The sequence below is a fragment of the Hipposideros armiger genome, unplaced genomic scaffold (assembly GCF_001890085.2).
Source record: "Hipposideros armiger isolate ML-2016 unplaced genomic scaffold, ASM189008v1 scaffold_576, whole genome shotgun sequence".
Taxonomy (NCBI): domain Eukaryota; kingdom Metazoa; phylum Chordata; class Mammalia; order Chiroptera; family Hipposideridae; genus Hipposideros; species Hipposideros armiger.
In genome coordinates this window covers 842,524-862,924 of record NW_017731926.1, presented here as the reverse complement: position 1 = coordinate 862,924, position 20,401 = coordinate 842,524, and positions in this window count along the sequence as shown.

Here is a 20,401-nt window from a genome sequence, read left to right as displayed (position 1 = left end):
TGCTGCTCTTCCTGCTGTCCCCAGCTGCTCCATGCTCACCACTGTGGGCACTAAGCAAACTCATGTTACTTGTGCATTCATCAGAACATGCCTATTCTATGCCTCATCCTCTTGGAATCAGAAGCTTGAGTTCTTTCTATATACTGGCTAATCAAGAAACAAACCCATGCTCAGGTGTGGCTGGGGATTAGGAATTAATGGGAGACCTAGCTCAGCTCTGTTTCATTCTCTTCTTAGAGTGCATTTTCATAGAGGTTCTTTGGTCAATAACTGAGCAGGAAAGAGAAGGCATTGCAATGGGGTAAGAGGATGGAACAACTAATGGTGGTAGGGAACCACCTTGGGACTATCGACAGGAGGACACTATTACCGCCCTGTGCCATGGCGTAGTGGCCTCACACATGGAGCTGTGGACATAAACAGAACGATGCAGTCTCTACAAACCTGCAGCTCTAAGTTGCTGCTGGAGGTGAGGGGTGTATATGTTGTTAAAAGATAAACTGAGGCATATTAAAAATGTTCAGAGTTTATTTGAACAAAAATCCATTCTAACTGGGTAGGATCACATCCAGCAGATAGAAAGGATCTCTGAGGACTGGTACAGAGTGAAAGACTTTTATAGACAGAAGGGAGTGGGAACAAATAAGTTATGCTAGGCAACAAGGCGAGTTGTTCATTGGAAGGCTACTTTCTGTTAGAGGATGGAGGGGTTTATCGGGCAGATTACCTCACTGTGTGCTGGTTAGGTGATTCCTGATTGACTGGTTTAAGATTCCATTTCTGGGAGAGCTGAAACTGATTAAGTTCTAATTAAGTTAAGTCTCTGGTGACATGGGGCTTAGCATAAGTAACTCTGTTTTGGGCCTGTTTTATTTTTTAACAGTTCCCCACTTTTAGTCAGACTCAGCCTGAGAGACTTGATAAAAAATGTAAGGCATTAGCTCTGTTTCCACTGTGGCTCTGAAATTCTTGCAGCTTTTGCTGAATCTCTGTGTGGTAGCCACAGGTTCACATTCTTTAAGTTGGTCATTTCTTTGATCCTTTTCTGACACTCTAGTCTTTGGAGATCATTTACTTGGTGGTTAGTGGCTGCAAAGATGCATGTAAGGCTTTGGAGAAAATACATCGCACCAGGGAGACTACTGCCATTATTGTAAGCAGGATCATTTCCAATGTGTGGAGTGCACTTTGGAGCCATGGTACCCATGACCTAAACCAATCAGAATCAAATAAGTCAAAGAAAGACTCCACTGAAGGAGTCACTTTCTTAAGCCAACTGGCTTGTTCAGTGATCTTACGTAGCTGAGTCTCAACTTCCCCGGAAGTGTTCATCTAAAGGCAGCAAGAAGTGTTGACCACAGCACAAACAACCTCTTTCTCTCAGCTAACACATAATCAAAGGCAATCCTATTATCAAGAACATCCTCTGCCAGAGAATCGAGGGATTTTTGTTGGGCAGCTATTGCTTTAGCAGCAGACTCTGCAGTATCAAGAGTTGAGGAGAGGTTCCTGATCAGAGCCTCGACTGCACTTACTCCAAGGCAGGGGAGGAGGGATCTGCCAAAGGAAGTGAATTTTGAATCCTGAATACCTCCTGGTAAGTCTCTTTTGAATCTGTGGCTTGGGACTGGAAAGGTGACAGCCATGGAGGCCAGTAAAATGTCAGGGTCTGGAGGCTGCACAGGTGGGTTTATTCTGGTTACCCTTGCCTTGTGTCTCTTTATTTGTACAGAGTCTGGATGCAAGTCTGATTTGGAGTTGTTAACCAGAGACAGGTAAGTGGATTCCCAGGGTTAGGGATCCTGAAATGATAGAGAGGGGGCTGAATTTGTTCCAGAGAAACCGAGGCATTGGAAGTCAGGGAAAAATCTGTAATGGGCAGAACTACAGGGTCACCAGCATCATATCAAGTCCAGCAGCCATTTGGAGGTTGGGTTACGTTCCCTTGTAATAGCCTGAGATATGGGAACAGTGGCCTTATCTTTCTAGGCTAGAGCAAGGCAAACGTAGACCAAAGAATCATAAAGACTTTCATATGGTATGAGAGTTAGGAAAAGGATGGTGAGGGAGGGAAGAAGAAACGGGAAGAAATGTTCCTGATCGGACGTCTTGGAAGGAAGCAGTCTACCTCAGTGCTGACTACTTCTCTTCCTAGTCAATTTGATTGTGAGAGCTCAAAATCCAGTGTTTGCACAGGACCAGATGTCAGGTGGGGCCATCTTCAATTGTGAAATAGGCCCAAGTTTTGACCTTATAATTTGACAGTGGTGTCAGTTGTTAACAGAACTTGCTAGGGTCCTTTCGAAGGATCTCACTTTTGCAGCAGCATCAGAATAAAACAATAACTGCGTAAATGACAAAAGACTTAAAAATGCTCATGGTTAAAGAGCCAATCAGAGTCCATTATAATAGAATTGACAAGGAAATTTGGTTACTTCTGTGATATACAACATTTTAAGATAACTGGAACTATGACCTGATAACGTTATACCAGGGCATATTGAAATTTTAGGAATTTCATACAATTTCTAGAATACATATTAATAATATACATCCATACCAACATAACCTAGGAAGTTTTATAAGCATGTATTTGACAATGCTTCCCATGTAATTTAACATATTGAATGAAACCTAATTAGTTCAACATCTCTCTTTTACAAGGTGTGAGACAAATCCTTTGAGGTTTTCCAGGGACCCCCTGGGAATCTAGGTTACTTTGAGGTCAAAAAGACTCCTCTTAGAATTTGATTTTGGGAAGTTGTCAAAATGTCAAAAGGTTGGAACTTTTTTTTTTTTTTAAAGATTTTTTTATTGGGGAATTGGGGGGATGGGAACAGTGCTGGGGAATTGGGGAAAGGGGAACAGGCAAGTTGCTGTCGTTTTGTTCTTCAATCTAGTTGTGGAGGACGTTGCTTCACTGGCCCAAGTTGGCACCATCATTGCGCTCTTCTCTGGCGAGGCAGATCAGTCGCCGGCTTCTGGACGGCCGCTCACTGCGGCTGCTGGCCGCTCACGCTGGCTGCTGGCTACATACGGTAGCCCATGGCAATCCACTGCCACAGGGACTGCAGCCCACGCCGTCGCTGGCGACTCATGGCAGCCCAGCTCCAGGTTGAGCTGTTGTTCAGCATCTTAGCTGTGGAGGGCAGTGTCACTGGCCCTCATATTTGGGATCCGAACCGGGGCCCTCTGGCATCCCAAGCGAGTTCTTAACCATCGCGCCACTCGGCCGGCCCAAAGGTTGGAACATTTGACTAAATAGGATCACAGGTCATTATAAAATAATACTTACCTATTTAAGCAAAGTTCAATAGAAGATTTTAAAGACAAATACAGGTTACATAGTTGTGAACAAAACTTACCTCTTTTAATATTGAGAAGACTGGGTTTTCTTAATTAATCAAAGACCCAATATAAACAACATGAAGCATAGTAAATTATCTTGGTAAGACACAAAATCTTTGATTTCCCAGTAGATTACCCAGAAGTTTAAAACAAAGCCTTTCACAGTCTCTTATAAGAACAGACCAATATTCCAAGAAAACTTTGTCCTTTTAACAGAGAGTAAACCGAATTCTAATTTTGCCATATGCTTTTGATATTAAAGATCATTTAAAAAAATTAAATAAATATATTTCAATCTTAACCACCTTGACCACACATCAAATCCCTTTCCCAAGAATCCTTTTCCACAAGCCTTCTACAACTTTTTATTTATCCATTCAGGTTTTGTCCTGTTTTGTTTTCTGTTTTTCATTCTGGAATAATCAGTCATTTTACTTTCCTTACTTTCCATATACAACTGTTTCCTTTGACTCTTATTATTTCTAAGTAGCTTTAACTATGCTGATTAGAATTCTGAACCTTAGAATTCTTTATTCCTGGTGAAAACTAAGAAGTAAGTAATTGTGGGTTGTCTGTTAAACTAGCATTCTGTGGATTGGCAAATTTATAAATACATTTTTTAATTTCTAGAAGTATATTTCTCTTTGTAGTAAAATTTTCAATGTGGTACAAGACATGTTTATTGATAGACACAAATATCTTTAGTTCCTTTGTAATAAGAAGCGGAAGCTAGATAAACTAGTGTTTAATAATTAATGTTTTAGATTTTATCTCATGTGGAAATGATCTAGATAGTCAATGAATATCCATCATTTAACTTATCTAGGTATAAGTTTAAGGTTTCAAGTTAGCAAAAAGATTTTGGAAACTATTTTTAAGTAGACATACCATTAATCATAATTGTTGAAAAGTCCATTTATAAACTTTTATCTTACATCTATTTAATTCACTTGTTTTAACAGTCATGTTTAGATTTCTCATGAAAATTTCATAAGACATTAAACAGCTAACCATCATCTTATCTTGTTTTGCTGACAAATTTGTTACAGAGATGACATAAGCTTATTTGACTTTTATTAAACCTAAGTAGGATAAAAGTATTATATTTAATTCTGAAAGCTGTAAAGACATGCCTGTTTTAATGAAACCAACATACCTAAATAGCTTTTATTTACCAAAGATTATCCTAGATTATGTGGAATTGTAAAACATTTGGGTTAGCTTCTATATAAATTGATTTATATGAATACTTGATTTATGCAAATACTTGTTTGTCTTCATGGCAATGAAATACATCTCTTTACACATTAATTTTGGCAATACCATGTAAAGGTAGAAAAAAAAATCACACATCATAGCATACATACATATACATTCATAAACACACAGCTATAAATGCCCACAGAGATCTTAGAGCTTTTGCTTTAAAATTTTAGCCATGAGACTGGTACAATACGACAAAATTCACTTGTTTATGAAAGAACAGTTAGATGCAAATTACGTCTGACAGTTGAAATTAGTTAAGGTTACCTGCTTAGAGGGCTAAGGTTTTTTATTAATACTTGTGAAAGAGATTTTTACAATTTTTCATAGGCCTAGTTTTCAAAATAACCTTTCCTTTTTTTCTCCTTCTGGTAAGAATTACCTTGGTTCTTAGAGAGACCAGGCAGAATATTTGCATCTCAAAAGGCACAGAGAAAGAATGCAAGTTCCACCAACAAGAACTTTTGTTCCCTAAGTCCAGATCTTTTGCAATGTCTGCAAACCTTGTCAGACTAACCCAAAAGTTTTTCAATAGGGGAGGTTTGGGGATTGGTGAAAACGATGGGTGGGCTCTGAATTGTTTCTGGGGTCTCATTTCTGTTTTGTAAAGACTAGATTAGAAAGCCATGTACAGTTGTTTTTAATTCCTTAAAGAATTGGGTTGGAACCTGTGTGATAGGAACAGGTTGCTGTACCCATCCAATTATGCTCATTTTGCTTCTTGATATCGGGGAGAAGGTCTTCAACTAACCTGGAAATCAAAAGATTTCTACGTTGTGGATTTAGAGCTGTGTGTCTTTGAAATGTTTTAGTAAGTCCTTCCACAAAGGCTTCAGAATGTTTTTCTTTCTCTTGGGTACATACTTTCCTTTTAGCTTAGGGGAGAAGGCCTAAAACAAAGAGTTCCTATTAGGCTGTGAATATCAGCTTCCACTTTGGCCAACTTCTAACCATAGAGCTACCTAAGGAAAAAAAAAATTCTTTCGAATATCTTGTCAGGCTTCAGCTACAACAAATAGTAAATATTCCTGGCAGTATTGCACATCCTCATGGACACAAGAGGTGTTCCTAAGAAGGGTACAAAGGATACTACCCTCCTAAGAGCCCGAGTCACTCCCAAAGGTAGCCAAAGGAAAAAAGGAGACAATCCTCCTAAGAGCTGGCCATTGGTAGGAACCTAGCTGCAAATCAGGTGCAACCCACGTTTCTGTTCAGCCATAATTTGGGGGCCCCCAACATGATGGTTGCCAAGCCAAGTTCTCAGGATTCAACATGGAACAAACAAGAAGGCAGTAGGTGTCCCTAGAAGAGAAAGGATTGACCACCGATGGGCACCTGAACGCAACTTCACAAGTCACCATCCAAAGATCTAATTCTTACAAATGCTTTTGGCCTCCCAGTCTGATTTTGGAAAGGAAAGGACAGTGTGAAATTTTACCTCTCTCTGGGCTAGACACACAGATAAAGATCTGCAAGAGGGGACTTTGGTAAGAATCCTCATCCTCTTCTGTCTCCTGTTGGTTTCCCCAGGATCCTGTCTGCAGGCTCTGGAGTGAGTGGGGTGTCCCAGCAGGTCTCATCCTAGTCATTAGAAACTGCAGGGGCAAAAAAAAAAAAAAAAAAAAATTTTTCTCCCCTTTATGGTGAGTGCTTGGCTGAGACCCCCTTTTCTCTAGAATGCCTCATTAATGGAGAAACTTATCGAGGCTAAAAATTCTCCACTGTGGCCACTGTGGCTTATCTGTGGTAAGCTTAACTTGACTAAAGATAAGACTGCTTGTTCAGCTTTAAAACACAATTCCACCCACCTGAGGATTCACACTGGACTCCATCCTGCTTAAGTCAAGCCCAGTCTGACCCGGGACCTACTCTGGTTTATAAGTGGGACCCAGCCCCATCCTGGACCCGGCCCAGTTTCTAGGTAGATCCCAGTCTGCCCCTGGACCTGGTCTGGTTTTTCAGTCGGACCAGTCCTACTCCAGCCAGTTTCCAGGCTTAGTCCGAAAACAAGGCGCTCAAAACCTGAAAGCTCATAACGCAGCCGCTGCGTAGTTAGACACTTCTTCAAAGTAAAACATTTTATCATTACGTAGTGAAGCCTGATCATTATATTTGCCTTAACATCTATTTTTGTCTGATAGTAATATAGTTACACCAGATTTCCTTTGAGTGATTTTTTAACTGGAACATATTTTTTATTATTAAACATTCTGTGTCTTTATATCATTGAGATGTTTCTTGTAAAGAGCATACAAGCTGAACACATTTTATAAATCCAACATGTCAAGCATTCTTTATTGGTAAATTTAAGCATTTAAATTTGATTTTTTACACTTAGTAGAATTTATGACATATTTAGATTTAATTCCTCCATCTTATTTTGTAGTTTTTATTTGTCTTTTTTTATATGGTTCTTTTCTGTTTCCCTACCTTCTTTTGAATAGATCAAGATTTTAAAAATTCCATTTTCCGTTTCACCAGAGTATGTGTGTCATCACTTTCCTAGTTAATGCCAAACTGTTTTCCAAAAAGTCTTTACCAATTTGTACTCTGATCAGCAGTGTATGTGAATTTTGTTTGCTTTACATTCTCACCAACACTGAATATTGTTTGGCTTCTGTTATTTTTGGCAATCTGAGAGGTGTGCAACTATATTTCAATCTGTTTTAATTTGTATTTATTTAATTACTAATGATGTTGATCATCTTTTCATACAGTTAGTGGCCGTTAAGATTCTTCTTTTCTAAAGTGTTTATATCTTTAGGCCATTTTTTTTCTTTTAGATGGTTCATTTATCTCACGTAATTTAGCAGCAGTTCTTTATCTTCTTTGCGCTAGTCCTTTGCCAATTATATGCGTTCTGAATGTCTTTTGCCACTTTGTTGCTAATTTCCTTCTCTTTCTATGGTGTTTTTTGATGAGTTTTTAATTTTAATGTGGTTAAGTTTATCATTTTTTTTTCTGTCTGGTGAGTAATTTTTGTATCTTAAGAAATCCTTCCCTCCCCTGAAATCTTGAAGCTAATTTCCTATATTATCTTCTAACAGCTTTATAAAATATAGTTTGCTTGTCTCATAGGTCTTTAATTTACGTTGAAATGACAGTCTGTGGTAAGAGGTAGAGTTTTTTAAAAATGAAGATACCCAATTACCCAAATTATTTACTTATAATTTTACTTCTCCTTCCCCAGTTTGAAATAATACCTGTCACATATCACATTTCCTTCAATTTATAATAACCTCTCCTCCAATGTATCATGTATCACATATTCATGTGTGTGTGTGTTAATTTCTGGACATTCTTTTCTGTTCTGTTAGTCTATTTGACTATCCCTACAGCATCACTAGTCATTTTTTACTCTAGCTTTATAATAAGTGGCAAATTTCTTTCTAATCCATTTAATGTAGTCTTAAGAAGGAAGGCTGTAGGTTCTAGGAGTCAGCACATGCCCTCAGGTCAGAAGTCAATTGAGTAGCAATTTATCCTGATGCTTCTTCATTTTATGGCCTCTGAGGATTTTGTTACTTTTTGGATTCTTAGCTGTGTATTTAAAAAAATCTTTATTGCAAATCGATCTCCCATTGGTGTTTTGTAGGGATGTTTTCCAGGATATTCTGTTCTCCGTATGGCCAGAGGCCAAAGCCTCCTCCATTTGGCAAGGAGAAACTACCTGCTTTAATGACAATTTATAGATTTTTAAAAGGAAACATTACTGTAAAATTTTTGAGAGAGTATGAACATGGAAAGGAAGATGGGAAAGAGTTCAGTTTTATTACTTATTCCCATCATCATAGAATCAATTTTTCTTAGGTCTTTGTAGGTTCAACCATTTAAAATATTGTATCTAGCAAGAAACATTTTCATGGAGATGTTTAGTAGCCTACCATGACTTTTTTTTCTATAACAAATACTCAGTATGTTCTTCCTGGTTGACTAACTGCTGGTAATATCTCAAAAGACAACTTTTGAAAAACAAACATTTACATATGAAAAGAAGCTCAACTCACTAATCATTACAGAGGTTGCAAAAAAAAAACAAAACACAAGAAGCTATCACCTCACTCCGGTCAGAATGTCTATTATCAATAAATCAACAAACAACAAGTGTTGGCAAGGATGTGGAGAAAAGGGAACCCTTATGCATTGTTCGTGGAATTGCAAATTGGTGCAGCCATTATGGAAAACAGTATGGAGGTTCCTCAAAAATTAAAAATAGAATTACCTCATGACCCATGAATTCCACTCCTGGGTATTTATCCAAAGAAATCCAAAACACTAATTTGAAAAGATATTGCACTCCTATGTTTACTGCAGCACTGTTTGCAATAGCCAAGATATGGGAACAATTGAAATACCCATCAATAGACGATTGGATAAAGAAATTGTGGTAAATATATACAATGGAGTGTTACTCTGCCATAAAAAAGAATGAAATCTTACTATTTGCAACAACATGGATGCAACTAGAGTGTATTATGCTGAGTGAAATAAGTCATAATGAGAAAGACAGATACCATATGATCTCACTTATATGTGGAATCTAAAAAACAGAATAAATGAACAAATGAAACAAATAGACTCATAGTTACAGAGAACAAACTGATGGTTGCTAGATGGGAGAGTTTTGTATGGCTGGGTGAGGGAGGTGAAGGGATTAGAAAGTACAAATTGGTAGTTGCAAAATAGTCATGGGGATATGAAATACAGTATGGGGAATATAGTTAATAATATTGTAAAAACTATGTTTTTACTAGATTTAGCAGGGGTGGGAATCACTTCATAAATTATATAAATGCCTAACCACTACACTGTATACCAGAAACTGATATAAAATAATACAGCATGAGGAATAGAGTCAATGGTATTATATTAGCTATGTATGGTGTCAGCTGGGTAGATGACTTGTTGGGGTTAACGCTTTATGAGGTGTGTAAATGTCTAATCACTATGTTGTTTTGTATACCTGAAGCTAATAAAAAAAATACCTTCTAAACAAAACAAAAAGACAAAAACAAAAAAACCCCAAACATTTATATAATCCTTACCATGTGTCAGTCACTGTTTTAGATGGTTTATAAATATTAGTTCATTTCATACTCATATAACTTGAGGAAGTAGGTAGTATTTTAACAGATGGGTTAGCTGAGGCATGGAATAATTAATTAGGTTGCCTAATGTCAACAGCTAGTAAGTGGTGGAGGAGGGGTTTGGATCCAGATTGCCTAGCTTTGGAGTCAACACTTAACTGCAGTACTGTGTATAATTCTGCTCATGTTTCTCTGGAGTTTGTTGTCTCCAAGAGGCCATAGAAGTCTTAATAATAATAATAAAAAAAAAAGATCATGAACTCTGAGGAGAGAAATAAGACATCATATAAAATTATTTCACTATCTATATTTGACTTACAGTAATTTAGCAGTGAGATGTCAAATGTAAGCATGATTTAGAAGTGGACTATAGCATGCTCATATTATATTTTATTCATTCAACACTCTTGAGTACCAGTTATGTGGCAAGTATTTTGCTACATGCTGAGGTGAAAAATATGAATAAGACATGTCCTCCCACCTCCAATTCTCACTTCTAGTGTCCAGCAGAAAGTTTGCCAGAATGGCGGAAGTGGGTTCCATTGATTAGGGGTATATCTTTTAGGAACTTTCTTAGATAAGCACAGTTTAGGGTGGGAAGTATAAGAGAAAAAGGTGAATATATATAAAAGGAAGCAAGCAAAAAGATTAATTGTTTTAACCATTTGCTGACTTGTTCCTATTTTTGCCTATGGCTTATTTCTGTTTCTGGCACAGTGCCCAAAGATTCCTTTCTTCTCTGCTTTGGACACGGCATGTAAGATGTGGATGTGGCAGATAATTTTGAACACGTTAGTTTTAGAGAAGTTGATAAGGAAGGAAAAACAAGATGACACATCTCAGAGTTCACTAATTGTCATTTTTCTTGGAACGTGAAACAGGGAAAGCAAAATAGCACAGTGTTCTAGGGCAACAAGGCAAAAGATTATCGGCAGTGTGAACATGGCAGCTATGACTTCTCATTCCACTTGTGTAATCAACTTGTATGTGACTTTGAACAATTTGTGCTTGGGTATTTTTTCACTACCTAATTATCAGAATTGTAAAATAAAAGCAAAATCGAAATGAGGTCAATTAAAGTATCAAAAATGAAAGCTGATGATAAAATATAGGTTTTCTGAGTTTTTAGGTTCTTGTTTTATTGCAAGTTTTGTATTTTTGCATGCGTTGTGAACACTTTCAAGTCATGTAAATACTTGCAGAAAAATTGACACAATATGCTCTTCATATAGAAATGACTCTACTAGTCCACAATCAGTAATATAATTTCTTGGGTTCTTCTTCCAGTAGCAGGGGTAGTTTTATACTACTCTTTCCATTTATTGCCTTTCACCTGTATCCTTTTCTTTTTGTGACCAATACCATATAAAAGACCATTAAGTGGTATTCTGGTGAGATAAAACATCTATATAGATTGGTTTAACTAGAATAACCTAATTACTCTATTGATTTTCACACTAGAGAAAGTGTGTTTGTCATTGCATTTGTTATACGTTGTATTAGAGACCACATAGAAAAATTTTAGAAAAATGGAAAAAGTAATTAGGCCAAAGCTTGCAAAGAAATATGGATTCAAATAACAATTCTTAAGGGGATATTAGTAACAAGATTTATGGGTTAGATGAAGCAAAAAGAAAGCAGCAGCATCTTAATAATGAGGAAAGTAAATGGAAGTCAGGTACAGATCATTATAAAAGCATTTTGAAGGGGTGGGAAGCCATCCCACTTGGAGCTTTGTGCATGATGCTGAACCTTATATGACAGGAATGGTAACGAAGCAGCAATAAAGACAGCTACGAGGCTAAAAGACCTTTAGGTCATAGCTCCTTGTGGAGACTAAAGAAAAATGAGGTCAGTGTTCATTCTTGAGAAGGAAATGAAAGGTGAACATGACTAATGCAGGTAAAGTTTGGAGTATAGAAAAAATACATGAAAGGAAACTCTTCAAGGATATAATAGTTCAAAAGCAAGAGGGCATGAAATAGAACAAAGAAGGGACTGACGTTTAAAGAATGTTATTAAAGAGTGCAGTTCAGATGTGGAAAATAATGGCCAAAGGTGGCCATGGAATTTTCCATTTAGGAAGAAGGAATTTATTAGATACTTCGGTAAAGTAACAAACAAAAAAAACCAAAAACAAACAAACAAAAAAATCAGTGAGTGTTGCAAATATGACCTGGCTGTTCTTTTATGAAGAACTTTTATTTTCTGTCTTGGAGTATATTTTATAGATAGTTTGCTCAGAGGTAAAAGATCACACCTATTGAGCAGTTGATAGTATGTTATGTGCTGTATTTACTTCATTGCTGACAGTCAATCAATTTTTGTGTATATGAAATTATTTTTATTCACAAGCATGTTTATATGCTGACATTAAAATCTGTCAGTGGGGAAAACAATATTTACTAACCATATAATGAATAAAAAGACATACGTAGGGGCTACTCAGGTAGATCTGGGAGGAGACCAGACATCAATTTATTCCAATCAGTACTTTCTTTGTTAAATGAAAGTAAACTACATATACATGAAACTTGTATTTCCCTGAACTACACCACCCTAAGGGTAAAAATGTATTTATATTAAACGCAGTAAATTATGTTTTTTTTCTGGATTTTTTACTATCTACTATTTCATTATTTCCATTACCCCTCATAGCTCTTCTATACAATTTCTGTGTGTCTACAGTGGTGTCTCCCGTGATCTCATAAACTATTGCTAGCCATGTGAAGGCATTTTGCTAGCTGCATCTGAGGTCCACAGCCTCCTAGATACAGCCACTGGACACCATCACCAAATGCCAGTGCTACCCTAGATGTCCTAAGGCAGTACTGTGCTATGTGAGACCTTCAGTGAAACGGGGAGTCCTCAGCCATACTCAACTTCCCCCTGCAGAGGTAGGAAACTGTCTCTCTCCCATGTTGGTATTTTTTTGTTGTTTTTTTTTTTGTTATGTGGATACCAAACTGGTGCTGCCTTGGTCTAGGTGCCTTAGCAGTTTCAGTGAAAAAGATCACATATATATGTGTATTAATTTAAACATAACTAAGATTGAGTCAGTGGGTCAATGACACACACTGCTGCCACTAAGATTTTGTTATTGAACCAAATCATTTGTATTCTTTGGGCATATTTCTTCCCAAGAGGCTTGCTTCTCAGTCCTGAATGCAAATGGATTTCTATATTCCCCTCTTCCACTCCTTTCTCCAAGTCTGTCAGAAAATTTAGACCTTTCTGAAAGCCCAGAAATGAACTACTCAGGTAAAAGCTGAGAGATCAGGGTGCATGAGTACTCTTAAAACAAAACATAACAAAAACAAAAATTTAAAAGAAAAGAGGAGAGAAGGTAGAGGAGAAGTAGAAGTAAGAGGAGAAAAAGGCAGAAATGAATAAAAAAGAAAATAAGGATACAAGCAAACAGTAAACCAGTCTCCCACTCTATTTTCCTCCCTGGCTCCATACTTTATCTTTTGTTAATACTCTGACTCTGATTTTTCTTAGTTTAATATTAACATTTTCCTTCTGTTGGTATCAAAATCTGATATTTCTTGTCAGATGGGATCAACTATATCCCACCAAAATCTTTACATTGTACACTTTAGATGGTAGATGCAACTTCATGGTTCAAATGAAATTCAGTATCAAGCAGTGATTACCTTACACGCATCCATCTTGATTCTCTTTATACTTCTGAGAAAATGCTGGAAGTGCACCCCTTTTGTTGCCAAAAAGAAAGAAATTCTCTGTATATATCTTTCTCATTGCCTCCTGCCTTTTTTTTTTTTAAGACTTTTATTGGGGAATTGGGGGGATGGGAACAGCACTGGGGAATTGGGGTAAGGGGAACAGACAAGTTGCTGTCGTTTTGTTCTTCAGTCTAGTTGTGGAGGACGTTGCTTCACTGACCCAAGTTGGCACCATCATTGTGCTCTTCCCGGGTGAGGCAGATCACTTGCTGACTTCTGGACGGCCGCTCACTGCGGCTGCTGGCCACTCACGCTGGCTGCTGGCCGCTCATGCTGGCTGCTGGCTACATACGGTAGCCTATGGCAACCCACTGCCACAGGGGCTGCAGCCTACGCCGTCGCCAGTGACTCATGGCAGCCCAGCTCCAGGTTGAGCTGTTGTTCAGCATCTTAGCTGTGGAGGGCAGTGTCACTGGCCCTCATATGTGGGATCTGAACCGGGGCCCTCTGGCGTCCCAAGCCAGTTCTTAACCATCGTGCCACTCGGCCGGCCCCAAGCCTCCTACCTTTTGCCATAATATTTTTGTTGGGGGCAGGCTTCATCTTTATAATGTAATTTTCCATGGGATAAAATATATTTCCCACAGAACAAAAGTTGCTATTTCAACCTAGTTGAGCAGATCATTTTCACAGATGTTTCAGTGGCATCAACAAAGCTTGTGAGCCACCGCATACCGGTAGGGCCTGACTGGGAGGACTTTGGTTCCTTTGATCCCTGGAAGGCAGGACTGTACAACCGCACAGACCAGGTGAGGCAAGCCCCCAGAGCTGGGACTCCAGGTGACTTCTAAGGCTAGAGTAGCTTTCTGTTCTCAAAGGGTAGAAGCATGTCATATTCATTTGCTGATGCCCTTAGCTGCAGAGTCATACTGACTGTACGTAGCAGAATTAGGAAGGCTGTGACAAATGCCTATGACACCATTAAAGCCTGCTGGCGAATTTAAGGTAGTCCAGTTTTGAAACTGAGATAATTATAACTTGCAAGCAGTTGTAATAAATACTAAGGACAATCTCTTGCACACTTTGCTCAGTTTCCTCCAGTGGTAACAACCGCAGTGGACTAACAACCAGGATATTGAAATGGATACAATCCAACAGTCTTATTCAGATTCCCCAGTTTTACTTGTACTCACACACAGGTGTGTGTATTGTATATTTCTGTGGATGTGTATATATTAAGTTCTATGGAGTTTATCGTGTTGTAGGTGTATGTATCTACCACCACAGTCAGGATACTGAACAGTTCAACACCACAAGGATCCCTCGTGTTGCCAGTTTGTAACCACACTCACCTCTCTCCAGCCCCTAATCATTCTTAAACAACAACTAACCTGTTCTAATTTCTATATTTTGCCATTTCAATAATGTTATATAAATGGAATCATATGAAGGTCTGACAAGTTCGCGAACTTGTTGCAATGATGTTGCTAATCCTTTTTGATATCAGAGGGATTATTCATTATGAATTTTACCAACTGGACAAACAGTTAACCAAATTTACTTTTGCAAGTGCTGAAAAAGCTGAATGAAAAAGTTAGACGACCTGAACTTTTCGCCAACAATTCATGGCTCTTGCATCATGACAATGCACCAGCTCACAGGGAGTTTTTAGCCAGTAAACAAGTAATTGTATTGGAACACCCTCCCTACCTACGAGATCTGGCCCCCAATGACTTTACCCAAAGATAAAGGAAATATTGAAAGGGGGACATTTTGATGACATTCAGGACATCAAAGTTAATACAATGATAGCTCTGATGGCCATTCCAGAAAAAGAGTTCCAAAATTGCTCTGAAGGGTGGACTAGGCACTGGTGTTGGTGCATAGCTTCCCAAGGGGAGTACTTCGAAGGTGACCATAGTGATATTCAGCAATGAGGTATGTAGAACTTTTTCCAGGATGAACTCTTGAACTTAATTGTCAGACCTCATATACCAGGTAACCTTGTAAAAAATAGACTTTATTTTTAGATCAGTTTTAGGTAGGTGCACAGCAAAAGCAGCAAAAGGTACAAAGAGTTCCCATACACCCCCTGCCCCAACACATGCATAGCTTCCCCCCGTACCAGCATCCCTCACCAGAGTGGCGCCTATATTACAATCCATAAATCTACATTGAGACATCATTATCACCTAAAGTCCATAGTTTGTATATAAGTCCATAGTTTAAACATTTTATATAGGTTTCAGTTTTGGTGTTGTGTACTCTATGGGTTTGGACAAATGTATAATGACATGTCTATCATCATAGTATCACGTAAAATAATTTCACTGTCTTAAAACTTCTCTGTACTCTGCCTACTTATCTCTCCTCCCTTCTAACCTCTATAACCCCTGATCTTGTTACTGTCTCCACAGTTCTGCCTTTTCAGAATGGTACATAGTTGGAATCATACATATTATAGCTGGATTTTGGAATTGGCTTTTTTTACACATTGTCATTCTCTGGAGACTCATCCAGGTTGTTGCATGTATGAATGGTTTCTCCTCTTTCTGCTTCCTCCCCCCCCCTCCTCCTCCTCTCCCTCCTCCTTCTTCTCTTCTGTTTTCTTTTTTTTTTTTTTTTTTTTTTTTTTTTTTTTTTTTTTGCTGGTAGTATCCCATGATATGGATGTACCACAGTTTTCTTAACCATTCACCTGTTGAAGGCTGTCTGGACTGATGCCAGTGTTTGCCTATTGTGAATAAAGCTGCTAGGTACCTCATGTATACGTTTTATGTGAATGTAAATGTTCATTTCTCTGAGATAAAGGTCCAGGGGTACAATTATTGGGTTGTATTGTAGTTGACTGTTTAGTTTTATAAGAAACTGACAAATTGTTTTCCAGAATGGCTGTATCAGTTTACAATCCCACCAGCTATATATGAGTGATTCAGTTTCTGAACATAGCTTTGCCATCCTGTGGTGTTGTCACTTTTTTATTTTAGCCATTTTGACATGTGTGTAGTAAAATTACATTGCAGTTTTAATTTGCATTTCCCTAATGGCTAATGATGTTGAATATCTTTTCATGTGTTTATTTGCCATCTGTGTATCCTCTTCACATGAACTTTCACAGAGCAAAATTTTAAATTTTGATGTGGTCCAATTTATCAATTTTCTTTTTATGGATTGTGCTTTTGGCACCAATTCTAAAAACTCCTCCTAGCTCTAGATTCCAAAGAATTACTCTTGTTTTTTTTTTTTAAAGTTTTACAGTTTCAATTTTTATATTTAAATATATGATCTACTTTGAGTTAATTTTTGTATAAGGTATAAGATTTAAATCAAGGTTGATTTTCTTTTTGCCTATGGATGTTCAATTGCTGCAAATCATTTGTTGAAAGGCTATCTTTCCTTTATTGAATTATTTTTGTAGCTTTGTCAAAAATCAATTAAGCATATTTATGTGGGCTCATTTTAGATTCCTCTATTTAGTTACATTGATTTATGTGTTTGTTACTAAGGTAGTCTGTTTTTGTGATCTAATTTGATGAGTGCATGCACTTTAAAGAAATTCACTATAACTTATTTTTAAGATCAATAGTTTATGGTCATCCCAGATTTTCCTTGTTTTTAAAAAACAACTGGTGAATTCAAAAGCAAAATAATGAAAATAACTAAAATTTATTGGGAGCTTATTATTTGCCAGGTGCTTTCTTCTTGTAGTATTTAATTTGCCAAAGAACCCTAAGTAATAGGGACTGTCCTTATTTTATAGATAAAATAAAAGAGACTGAAGCACAGAGGAATTAAAGATTATATGACTCTTGAAATGGAATATGCGCTATGACTTTGGAGATAATACTATTATTTATAGAGTTAGACAAGTTCTTACAGAAGCGTACATATTTATACCTTGTAGAAGCCCAGGTAATATTGTTCACAAAATCTATTTTAATGTCGTTATGATAGTATGCACTTACATTTGGCTGATAAGCTGACCCACTATAAAAATAAAGATGCCATTTAAAAATGCAATGTGACTATCTAAAAGTGCACAGAATTTTCTGAAAGACATCTTTGAATGATATTTAAAGAATTTTATTTACTTTCCCTTGCTACTTGATGATCTTTACTTTGATAATATCCACCTTATTTTTGTATTGATTATAATCAAAAGGCATGGAAGAAAAAGTTTATTATTTTTAGGACCCTGGACAATACTCGTACATTGACCTACTGCTATTTCTCCATGGTTTTATTTAAATTATACATAGTATATGCAGAAATTGTTGCATTAATCCTTTTATTAGTGAACTCAGATTTTTTTTTTAACAGGGAACAGAAAAATGACTTTTGCATGAAGCCCTCCTCACTTGGGTGTTTAATGAAAAATTTATGTAGCTCTATAAATGTATTCGATGAAAGCCCTTGTCAATATTATGAAGGTATTTTTTTCTAAATTATTGGGTTTTTAAAAATTTTTTTAGCTGAGCCATCCTGCCACCTGTTGGCAGCTCAGCGATAGCTCAGCTCGGGCCAGGCATTGAACTGCTGTTGCTCAGAGCTTGCACTCTTGAGCGAGCTCTTAACCAACTAAGCCACTCGGTCGGCCCCCTAAATTACTGTTTTAATGATTGTTTTTGTTATGGAACTTATTTTTCTTACTGTTACTAGTATTTTCTTTCAGTTTTATTGTGGTATTGACATTTGCATTTTCCTGTTACTATATATTATTAGTTGTGGTAGGATAAATAATGACTCAATCGAAGATATCCATATCTTAATCCCTAGAACCTGTGACTGTTACCTTATGTGGAAAAAGGGATTTTGCAGATGTGATTAACTTAAGGATCTGGAGATGGGAAGATTATTTTAGTTTATCTGGGCAGGCCCTAAATGCAATCACAAGAGACTTCATAAAAGAAAGGTGGAGGGAGTTTTGTGAAGTATCTGTGATGATAGAAGCAAGAGATTGAAGTGATGCAAGAAAGACATCATGAGCCAAGAAATGCAGATGGCTTCCAGAGGTTAGGGTTTTTCCCACAGCCTCCGGAAGGAATCATTCCTGCCAACACCTTGACTTTAGCCCAGTGAAACTGATTTCAGAATTCTAGGGTCCAGAACTGTAAAAAAATACATTTACATTGTTTTAAGATATCACATTTTTGGTTACAGAAACCATAGTAAACTAATTATAATAGTCTTCTATATAGGTAGAGTGATGGAATATTGCATGCATGGTCTGATTTGAAACATGTTGAGGCCAGACATTCCTGAAAATTAGTTTAAAGTGGTTGACTGTGCAATTATTTTCCTTTTGATACAGAGATATTTAAAACGGTGGCTTGCCTCACTTTTGTGGCCAGGGAAGCCAGTGAGAGGAGAGCCTGTGGGATGATATTGAAGGGAAAAGTTGGCATGGATCAGGACAAACCAGGTAGGAAATTTCAAGATACAGATTCAAGGGACATGTTCTTATTTGACAAGTCAAAGTTTTAAGGAGAAAGAAAGCTACAGGGCAACGTGAAGATGGAGCAGCAAAGCAAAAAAGAGTAGCAGGGGATCAGTGGAGTGAGAAGCTGAGCGAGGCGAGGCTATAAAAGTTGGTGTCAGTTAAAGACCCACCATGTGAACTGGATATGGCTCAAGGTTGCTTTCACTTGGGTTGCCAAGCAAGCAACTGTGTAAAGCATGTCATCAGAAAAGTACACACATGGATGTATGCAGTTACCTGATGCCTACCTTGTCCCTTAGGGAGCTGCCACCTAATCCCGTGATCAGTGCTGCCTATGGGGAATTTACAAACCAACAGATCAGAGGAAACGAGGAACCTCAGAGCCTTCTCTGCCTTTTAAACAATTAGTCTAAGGGTGAGGACATGGCATATCGATCAATGGCTCATGTACTGCTGGTAAAGGCATTCCTACCTATGCCTCAGTCACATATGTCTATTTTTTGTTGTGTTTGGGTCTATAGCAGACCTGGACATAACCTATCATGGACGCTTTCCAAGTGTTACAGAATGATATTTAATACAAATTTCATTTCACAGCCTCATTTTCTTAATAATTGAGTTAATGTTGTAGTAGCTCTCCTCCTTTATTTCCCTCAAAGGAGAGGAGGATCCACTTGCTTTTGAATTTGTCTGGAGTTCTCGTCAGATAAAAAGGGAAAGTAGGAAACCCTCTGTTATTGGGTTGAGAGGGAGAGGAGGAGAGAGCAAAGAGTGAAAGAGCAAGTGTCTTATCTCTTTCTTCTCAGGGTGGATGCCAGGAAACTCTCAAGTCCCTACTCACACTGCATGGTACCAAAACAACATGCCACTGTCATGGTGGGAGATTAGACCTGGTTGAGGAGGGTGTTGTAGACCTGAGGGTGGAATATCCTCAAGTGTGATACTCAGAGAGCATCCTGACATTATCAGGCTTCCTATGGGGATAAGGAAGTCTGCTGTGGCCTAAAGGGTCCCAAGGGGGATGTAGACTGTGGGACCTAGAGATGAGGGGGATACTATGCAAAATCAGCCACATTTTAACAGACATCAGTGAGGCAGACATAGGGGATCGTGTGAAATGAGGGACATTTTTAAGGAGATGAAGATCTGAAAAGCAGGTACAAGTATAAGGGACTCTTATACTGGTCCTACCATGATAAGTAAGCTCCCCAATATTTAAATCAAGTGGAAAAGAAGGGAGACCGTAAGTACATGATCCCTGAGCTTACAGCCTTGACGGGTAATCTGAAAGAATCTGGGTTAATCTTAAAGAAAAGACTGAGATACTTTAAATGGACAAATGAAAGTTTTTCTTTTCTTTTTTGCTACTGTACAGGAATGGGGGCTCAAAACAGGATGAAGTTAGTTATAAAAATAAATACACACTACACATTTTTTTTGGCACGTTCGAATTGAAGAGTATAAATTTTAACCCTTATCACCCACGTTAAACCTTTAATTTGTGTTCTTAAATCGACTCTCCCTGTGTTCCAAGACTATATGCTTTACTCTCTGCCTTCTTACTCACAAACCCTTCC